General features: G+C 37.2%; 1 protein-coding gene across 50 annotated transcripts in view; it reads left to right on the forward strand.

Moving 5' to 3' along the window:
- The window catches only part of MBNL1 (muscleblind like splicing regulator 1), a 209,260-nt gene extending 203,984 nt beyond the window's left edge, over positions 1–5,276 (forward strand). For all 50 annotated transcript variants that reach the window (XR_014076876.1, XR_014076883.1, XR_014076882.1 and 47 more), the window contains one exon: positions 1,855–5,276. The gene's annotated coding sequence lies outside the window, so the exon portion shown is untranslated. The remainder of the gene's footprint in view (positions 1–1,854) is intronic.
- The last annotated feature ends 4,774 nt before the right edge of the window (positions 5,277–10,050 follow it).

Here is a 10,050-nt window from a genome sequence, read left to right on the forward strand (position 1 = left end):
ATATACTCACGCATTCATGTATGCACACACATACACACACATGCACACATCTACCTGGATATTTGCTCAAATAGTTTGAAAGTCTCGTGGTTTCTTTTCAGACACATTGACTTGCAAGATGCCCATGTTTCATCCTTTTAGAGCATGTTTTATTCTTACGCATTCATTCAGCTTATCTACCTGCTCAGAATTATATTAGGTATTTCTTTTTATATTTAAGAAGAGCTACAACACTTAAAACTGAATCTGGTAAATAAGATGGGTGATCATTCTTTCTTTGTTGCTTCCTTTCATTCATTTATCTGTGCATTAACACATTTATAAATGATTTTTTGTGTTAGCTACTGTGTGTTAGTTACCAGGTCGATGAAATAAAGATCGACAGTCAATGAGATGATGATGTAAATTTTAGCACTTTTCATTAAAATGAGAGAGCTTTGAACAAATTCCTCTAGGAACAAAGATGAAAGAGCAGCTCTTCCTAACCGAGTCAGAAATTAAGTGAGTTTGGACAGTGAAGGTTGATATAGAGAGAAAGGAGATATCAGAGCCTTATAAAAGAAGGGACAGGGTGCTGAATCAGGAGATGGCGTCAGGGAACCAGTTCAGAGGCCCTTGTAATAATAATTCATAGGAAGAGCTTGTCAAAGGATGAACTCATACAGGAGAAGAAGACAGACACAACTTGAAATAAAGGAATGATAAATTCAATCTGAGATGCAGTACCAAAGACATGCTGCAATCATGGATTAAATTACTGAAACTGATTTCTGTTTCGTAAGCTGTCTCAGTGCAGTTCTGATAATAAGGTTTATTATTCTGTACAATCACTTTGTAGTACATAGTTTTGGAAGTAGAGTTCTTCTTTTGACATGTTAAAAAAAAACATTTCAAGCTTTTATGGTCAGTTGGGTATATATATACATAAACAAGTTCTGTTTCTTAGCAATAATGCAGGTTCAGGAAAAAAAGATACAAAATGGCTGTGGAGTTCATCAGTTAGCAAAACAGTAGATGTGTCAGTATTGAAACTTAAGCTCTTTAAGGTTCTGTTTATTTAACAAATACTTATACATTTTCATGAGAAGCTGCAATATTTAAACTGGTTTTTGAATGGAGCAAAATGGTGATTTTTTTTTAATTCTCAAGTTGTATGCTAAAGCATAGTTGAATATGTAAAGATTCTATGGGAACAAATTTCATGTAACAGCTGGAATTATTAAGTCACAAGTACATTGTAATATCAGTTCAACCTGAATTTGCCAGGAGCATAAGAAATGATATTTCTTTTTCTTGCCTTTAGGAGAAAAAAATCCAAACTGTAAATTATCCAAAGCAATCACTTAGAGTAACATCGTTTTTGTTTTTTTTTTTTTGCAAACACATACTGTGCTAATCAAGCATCCACATAGAGGAAATTGTGTTTAATAGGACTGTTGCATGGATTTTAATTTTGTGGGCCAAATCATTACTTCTGAAACCTATTAAACTTTAGAAAGAGGTAAAGTGAGTTGTAAGTTCTGTCCCACAATGATAGCGCTAAAAAGAGCTCTAGTGTATTATGCCCCTTGATTCTGCAAATGTATTTTATACTTTAAGCTGTGTATTGGCTGATATTTGTTCAGAGACTACAATTTTATGAAGCTGTGAGTGTCATTTTGTTCTCAAAGTGACAATAAACACACTTTGGTCCTTTGTGCCTGCAGTGTGTTTTTTGTTTTTTCCATGAAGGTGCTGCCATTCATGTGTTCACTCTTTAAACCAAGAAATACAATTTTCCTGCTGAATGTATATGGGACACTGCTGTTAGATATTGTATGTTTTAACAGAAGGTTATCTCTTTTTCCCTTGTAGATCGTACTAAAGAGGAAAGGACAGTGTGCTTGGTTAGAGTAAAGGACGAGGTCATTAGCCATATTGTATATACCGTCAAGCAACCACACACAAAAACCCCTCAGCCACAAGACATCCACATACTGCATGTTAACCAGAAGAAAAGACAACATGGAAACCCACTGCACACTGTTGCCTATACACTTTGTACATTTAATTGATATTTGTGCTGAGGTGATACTCCTGTCTAAAAGAACAACATTGTCTTTCTTTTCTAGCACAGAGTGATGCATTCAAATATGCAGACCTAATTAGTTTCCTATATATTCATGCCATCTTGAAAAGACAGACTATGGTGTAACCATGATTCTATTATGTATTGGTACGTCTGTAGACCAAGATATAATTTTTTAAAAATAAGTTTATTTCTTTCAAGGTTTACAAATAACAAAGGTGCACCTTGTATTTAAAATTGCCATTATAGATGAGAGCGTGCATGCACAGTCATTTTTGTTTGAGTAATATTTTTAATGTAATAGATTTTAAGATGTGGTGAGGGAGGGGTCTGACAGAGATGAATGTGCCAAGCAAAACCACAACTGTGTATCTTTTAAAGCACATCATGGCTTTAAGTACCATGTTGTTAAGGATTCTCATGAAGTGCCATAGACTGTACATCAAATTAGAGTATTATTTCTTCAGTGTTATTGTTTTCAGAGCCACATTTTGTTGCTTATTTGCTAGTACTAATCAGTCAAAGGGCACCATTCTTTTTTTTTTTTTTGGAAACCAAAGCTGTCTCAGAAATGGCCAATTTAACTTTACAGTAACAAAATAGACAGCACAACACAGACTCTCTCAATACAGATAAACTCACACATACTGGAGATTATATATAATAGATATATATAAAAATTATTTTAATGCATTGTAGTGTAATATTTATGCCTACTATACTGTATAACATGTTATTCAAAAGGGATATGCCATTTCTGAGACACGATAACAAAAAAAAGTTTGAGGAAATTATTTTGCTTCTATTTATAGCTCTGTCAAAAGTCAAAAGACTCTAAATGCTTTGCAAAAATGGTTTCACATTTGCTTAAATGCTTCATCACAGTCACATTTAAAATAGTGACTCTAAACAAAGAAGAAAGCAGCACTGTCATCAGATGCATGATAAACCAAAATATGAAAATGGGAAATGTTTAATTAACCTAGTCATTGGGTGGGTTAAGTACATGGGTGAATTTTATATGTGATTTGTTTTGTTTTGTTTTGTTCAGATTTACTGCTTATAGCCTTAGAAAGCCTTTTACAAATTAAAAAAAAATAGATGTGCATTCAGTTTTTAAGAATGGATTCATCCAAAGGAATTCCTTTTTTGTGGTTTGGATGTTGCAGCTAGTAAAGGATATTTTTGCTCTGTTCAGCAGTTCTAAAAATTGCTGAAGTAGGGGCCAGGTCACTGGTAGTTCTAGTATGGAATGGGAGAAGTGAAAGTTCAGTTCTAGAACTTTCCATACTTCCAAGTTTACTGCAAGTTTTTATGCTTGAGAGAGATGCTTTCTAATATAAGACTGATGTGTTGATTTTACTGATTGTACTGTACATCTATTAAAGCCTTAGATTATTACATTACGGGTTGGAACCCATACCAATGTAATTTCAATCGTGTTAAGAGAGTAATGGTGACTCCACATGTTATTGTAGTTAGTTACATTATAGAATATTACTTATTTTTCTTGTTAAAGTGTAGTTTTTCATTTCCTACATTTATTAGATTTCATTTTCTATTAACAATTGAATACCATTTCAGTTTATAGACTCTTGTTTTAGTAGATTTTACCGATGAACTTTTCAAAATACAAAAAAAAAATTAAAGTAGTTTTTTCCTTCATAACATACTCAGTTTTGAATTACATGTAGTGTCATATGAATATTCGTATTGTTAACTAAATGATTTATATTTTACTGATTTAATATTAAAAGTGTAAGAATGTCAGTCATTGTTAGTTCTTGTCTAGTTTTCATTAAAAGAACAAAGATCTTTTATATGGATATCTTATAAATATATAATCATTGCTAAGTAAGAAGTTAAGTTGTTGCTATCGCAACAATCCTGGCAGACAATTGAGTAATATTTTGATGATTTATTTTGTTTGTAATTAGTTATTATAAGAAGATCTAGATCCTAGATATTAGAATAAAATTTATTTTCTACTGTATCCATTTCAAATGTTAAAGTATTGTTTAATATTTTTGAAATCCCTGAATATCAGGCCTTGTTATAAATAAGCTGCATAATCAATAAATAGAACAAGGGACTTTTTGTTGATAATCCAAATACTCAAAGTTTACGTAATGAGAATTATAGCGTGTGTGCAAACTCTTGAGGGTTGATTATGCTGCAATTTAGCATGTTGGAACGTCTAGAGAGAAGGTTGACTTTTTGCACTTCTGTATATAGTCAAAAGAGAGAAACCTGTATAATAGTAAGATCTTATTTTGAATAAAAACGTCTATAATTACAAGGAGTTTTGTTAAGGCTAATAAAATGACAGACTGAGCAAAATTGCTTGCAAAAGTGGCACAGAGTTAGCACTCCATACCCCTTCAAACATGTTGCTTTGCTTTTTTGTGGACAGCTTGTAGTTTGCCAGGATTTTTTCAGCTGGAAAGATATGCCATCCTTCCAAGATCTCATGACTGACAAAAACTCCATTGGGCCAAATCTGCCTGAAGATCATTACCAAAAATAGCAGGTCCTTCAACCATTAAGGTGAAATCATGGATCAGATATTCCTTACATTTTTCAAAAACTACTGCATGTTTAAAACTTCAACAAAACAACAAAAAAAGAGAGAGAAAGAACTATACTAAGGACATATACTATTCAAATCAGTTTCTGCCAATTTCAGTGGTTTACTGTTCACAAAAAAAAAAGAAAAAAAATCTTCAAAACAAGTATTGACTTTCACAAAATTTCAACCATAAACAGGCAAACCAAACAGCACACCGTAGCTATAGTTGTTACGTGATTGTTTTTTAATTGCTGTAGGAGCCTGTTCTTTCAGCAGGTGAAAAAGATAAAACACAGTTCAATTTTCACGGTTTTAATTTTCAACTCAGAAGCACTCAAAAAAGCAAATGTGATAATGGGCACTTGTTTACTGAATTAGTGTATCCAGCCTTCACTCCAGCTGGTTATAATGTTGCACTTATCAGCAACCCTACACGTTCATCTGCTGAAAGGACAGCTGTGCTTGGTTTTACTATTATGTAATCACAACTTACTTTCTGCTTGTAGTTGCTTAAAATTATGTATTTTGTCTTGGGCTGCAATTTGTTTTATGCTTATTTTATTATTACTGCAGTAGTTGACTTTGCTGTATGGAAAAATAAAGTGAAATTGCCCTAATAAAACTTCTCTTTCTTAAGTATATTTGTGTACCTGAGATTGAAGTGTTATTATTTTTGCGCGTCTCATGCAGTCATGCGTGTCTGTCTTGACAAACATAATGATATGGAAATTCATCGTCAGGTGTTAACTGATGACAGGTGGGGCCTTGACTCTCCTCCCTACTAGCCTCTCATGCCCAGAGGGAAAATCCGAATCATGTGGTGCCACCCACTGCCCAGTGCTTTTGGATAATCTTCTTCTCCTTTCCTCTGACACTTTAAGTGCTGTTTGATGTATTTTAGGTGCAGGAGGGGAGAACTCTTAAGGGGAAAAAAAGAAATTCTCTTTATCAATTCCGAATCACAGTCCTTCTGTAAATGAAATTGTATTTTCCTAACTACCCCAGGAGACTGGCACTGGAAATCAGGCAGTCTGAGAGAATATTTCAATAATGGAATAATGATGACTTGATTCAGAGGGATAAACGTTTATGCACACACAAAGCTGACACACAGGCTGTGAGATGACTCACTCTTGAATGTTTGTGTGTGTGCGTGCGCGCATGTGTGAGAGAGCTTTTTAAATGGTGAATTAAAAATTAAGTTGAAGTGAGCCCTGGTCTCCCATATGGCTTTGCAGTTTTCATTTTTCACAGATAGTGAAAGCCAGAGTTCCAATGTGAAGAAATTGGCTCATTCATTGAGTGCTACTTTGTGTGACTGTGGTACTTGGTATTTGGTCAGGGATGGCAAATTTTCCTTTGTAGTCAATGCTGGTTTTCTAAAACTTGCTGCAGTAGAAATAAGTGCATTACTTTATAATTAATACAGTTCTGTTACATGTTGAGTTTTGCATAGCATTTCTTTTCTTTTCAGTCGACTCAATTATTCAAGCTACTCAAGAGAGTAGCTGCCCTGGGGTGACTGTCTAAAACAGGGGTTCACAACCTTTTTGAGTAACATCAAAACATCTAGCTACTCTCCAATTAGAGTACTTTTGGGTATCTTTTAACTGAAAAAATACAGTAACAAAAAGCCATTGTACTATTTTTACTAATCAACAACAGCGTATACATGTATCTGAAAAACGGTAATTTGAGATACTCATTCTCCAGGCAATGCGTATTGTTCAGAGGGAATTATTACTGCAGCAACCACTAGGGGTCCTCAGCTCACAGGATGGGACCCTGTCTTAGAACGTCTAGTTTCTCATTTCATTACAGACCCTAGACATCCATGGAGTTTACACTTTGGAATGACCCAGAAGTTCAGTGACAATCTAAATTTTACTGAGGCACACCTTCATACAGGAAATAGCCACTTAACATGTCAGCGAACCTGTGAACCTGTGGGACAGTCAGCAATGAGATTTGGCTATTTTTTCACTCCACTCACTGATGAGTCTGAGGCAGTCACCTTCCTATTTGAAATAGTCTACTATATGTTCTGGAGAAAAATGTTATTCAAGATTTGGCAACTTTTGACAGAACATATCCACTCTAAGTATTCAAAGTCTGTTGTATCACATCATGAAGAGATAAAAAAATGAGAAAACGTGGAGATTTAAATGTTAAAGGATTTGTTCTGACTTCTCTTGACCTTTCAAAACAACACTGGGCCTTGTTGAAGTGACTCTAAAGTGGCCTTGGGCCATGACTGGCCATGGCTCAGCCTCCAGCACATGGTTCTCCCATGGCTGGTCCCTGCTATGCAGCACTTAGGGTGGGCAGTAAATCTGAAGCTACTCTCAGATTGTGGCTGCGTGAGGCCACACAGGGCCATAGCTTCCCTCTCCGAACTTCTTAGGAGTTGGACTCGGTTCTTAAAGGGCCTCAGGTACTCTGAACCCTACAAAAGCAAAATACAGGTGTGTGCTGGAGCTGACCTCTGGGCCAGGACGTGGGGAACTCGCCTTCGAAGCCCCGCAGCCAAACACCCTCAGAGTTGCCTGCACTTGGCTCTGGACGCCGGAGGAGGCAGTGGCAACCCACTCCAGTACTCTTGCCTGGAGACGCCTGTCATCCTCGGCTCTTCTATCCTGCCCTCAACCTCCACCTCACCTCCACTGGGGATCATGGGGGTGCTGAGGTATCCAAGGTAGCCAGAGCTACTCTTTTGTGTCTTCTGAGAAAGCAGCCCCTTGGTTCTCTTTTATTGTTGTGTGAGCTGTTTTTTCTTCTTTTTTTTTTGATTCATGTGGTGCTTTTCTTTTGCTAATTAAATGTTAGGGAAAACATATAGCCTGCCCTTGAGTGTACTGTTTTAGGGAAAACAGCAGTGGCAGATTAGAACACAGATAAAATCTGCTACTATTAGTGACCTGTTTATGTCTTTCAGAAACAATTTACTGAAGCAAGTGTGATCAGTTTTTTTCTCCCTAGTTGGGTTTCATGATGACAGAGAATTTCTTTTTTAACAGATAAAGAATAAACCTGAAGCTTCATTCACAGTGGTGGGAGCTGCTAGGCTGTTATGTAAATTATAACTGCCACTCTCAGTCACTCTGGCCCCTTGATGGAGCCCGGCTGTTGAATCTCTGCCCTTGGAATTTAGCAGAGCCTGATGGTTGGGTTAAACTGTGGCTTCAGGTGGGCCTGTGTGATTCCAGTTGCAATGGGCACGGTTCACTGGAGGGAGATTTTAACTACTGCAATCACTGCTTGTGCCATGGTCATAAATACATCGCCTAGGAAATAAAAAAGCGTCAGTTGCAGGGCAGGAATAGAGATGCCAACGTAGAGAACATTCTTGTGGACACAGCAAGGAAGGAGAGAATGGGATGAATTTGAAGAAGAGCGTTGACATATATACATTACCCTGTGTAAAACATAGCTAGTGGGAAGCTGCTGTATAACCCATGGAGCCGAACTGCGTGCTCTGTGATGACCTAGAGGGGTGAGATGGTGGGGGTAGGAGGGATGCTCAAGAGGGAGAGGATATATATATGTTTATAACTGATCTACAGTGTTGTACAGCAGAAACCAACATAACATTGTAAAGCAATTCTCTTCCAATTAAAAATAAATGAAAAAGAAAGCAGTCACATTCTCCATAGGAGGGTTTCACATTTGTGTGAGTCCTCAGGCCCAAGTGCCCAGCTCATTAAATCTTTTCTGGCACTAGATACACAGTTACTATACAGGAATTAAATACTGAAATATCCCTACCCTACCCCCTACCCCCCAATTATAGGTGAAAGGCAATCGCTTGGAGCAGGACAGCTGTGATTGAGATGGCCCATACAGACAGGATCCATTCATAAGGGGTTGTAGAAGCTAGTGGTCATGTGGCTTTAAAGATCTAGAAATAGGGCAGCAGTCGGCAGAAGTCCATGCGTGAACTTAAATGTAGAGCAATGCTGTGCCAAAGAACCAGAAATTTAGCCAAGCGAATCTCCAAATTCCATTTAGAAGAGCACACAGTACTGTAGTCTAGAGGAGAGTATGAACTTCTCGATTAAAGTCATTTGGTGAGAATGGCCAAGCTAAGCAGAAAACTAGACCCATAAGGTAACATGACTTTAGGTTTAGATTGAAGGTAGAAAGACATCTGAGGAGCTAGAAGTCTGCAGCAGAGACTGAACAAAAGAAGCCTTTGTAATGGACAACTGGAAAATTAACAATCAAAATCTGGGTGGGGTGAATGGGGCTTCAGTAAAGAACCTCAGTGCTTGCCCTGCTTTGCTTTCACAAATGCAACCAATTTCCTGACATGGGCTTAGGTGAACTCTGAAGGTGAATAGAAATAGTAATATTTGGAGGGTTAAGGAACAAGGCAGAGAGAAGGGCAGCTTTGACAAGTTGCACATGGAAGAGATGAGTACTGCTCAGGGACACCGTCATCACGAACGCTGGTTAAGCCACAGAAATAGATTATAACCTCCTGAAAAGATAATTTTTATCTTTTTTTTTTTGTTTTTTAAGGTGCTCAGTTGTTTATTTATTTGGCTGTACTGGGTCTTAGTTGCAGCGTAAGGGATCTGATTTCCTGACCAGGGATCAAACCTGGGGCCCCTGCCTTGGGAGCACGGAGTCTTAGTCACTAGACTACCAGGGAGGTCCCTGAAATGGTTATTTTTAACAGATGCATTGGAAACTGCCTTAAATTCATAAAATTCAAAGCTACTCATCAGAAACGGCCCTGAAGTGCTAGGGAGGCACTGCAAGTGATTAAGATCAAGGGCTCTGTAATCAGACCATCTGGATTCATGTCAACTTTTAGACTCTTTGACCTTGGCCAAGTTACATTGCCTCTCTGGGACTCAGTTTCCCCCTTCATAAAACAGAAATAGCAAGAGAATATTTACCTTACAGGGTTGTTGAATGGTCCCAGATTGAATTATCTGGGGGAATCTTTAAAAAAGTGTTGATGCTTCCCTCTTCCACCATTCTGATTTAATTGTTATGGAGGCAACTACTGGGTTAACATATAAAATGTTAGCATAGTGCCTGACATACGGCAAGAAATTGATTCATGGTTACTATGATTGCTATTGTATTATTATCCATTTTTCAAATTACTTCACCTAATCTTTCATTTTCCTCCTGGTTCTTATGTTACACATCCCTTTCAAAGCAGTCATGGAACATACTCTCTATTTGTGTTGTCTCTAATTCTATCTTTCCTGTTCAGTAGTGAAACTTTATCTTCCTGTTCTTTGCAGCTACAACAGGTCCTGCTCATTGTTGCAAATATAATAAACACTTCAGAAATAGAATCAAGTGCTTTTTGACTCACTCTGAACATTTTAAGTTCATGATCCAGCATGATATGATCACAGACTGTACCTAATCCATGTCAATTTGAAAGTGACCG

Source organism: Giraffa tippelskirchi, chromosome 2, assembly GCF_054371585.1.
Source record: "Giraffa tippelskirchi isolate mGirTip1 chromosome 2, T2T-mGirTip1v1.2.pri, whole genome shotgun sequence".
Lineage (NCBI taxonomy): Eukaryota > Metazoa > Chordata > Mammalia > Artiodactyla > Giraffidae > Giraffa > Giraffa tippelskirchi.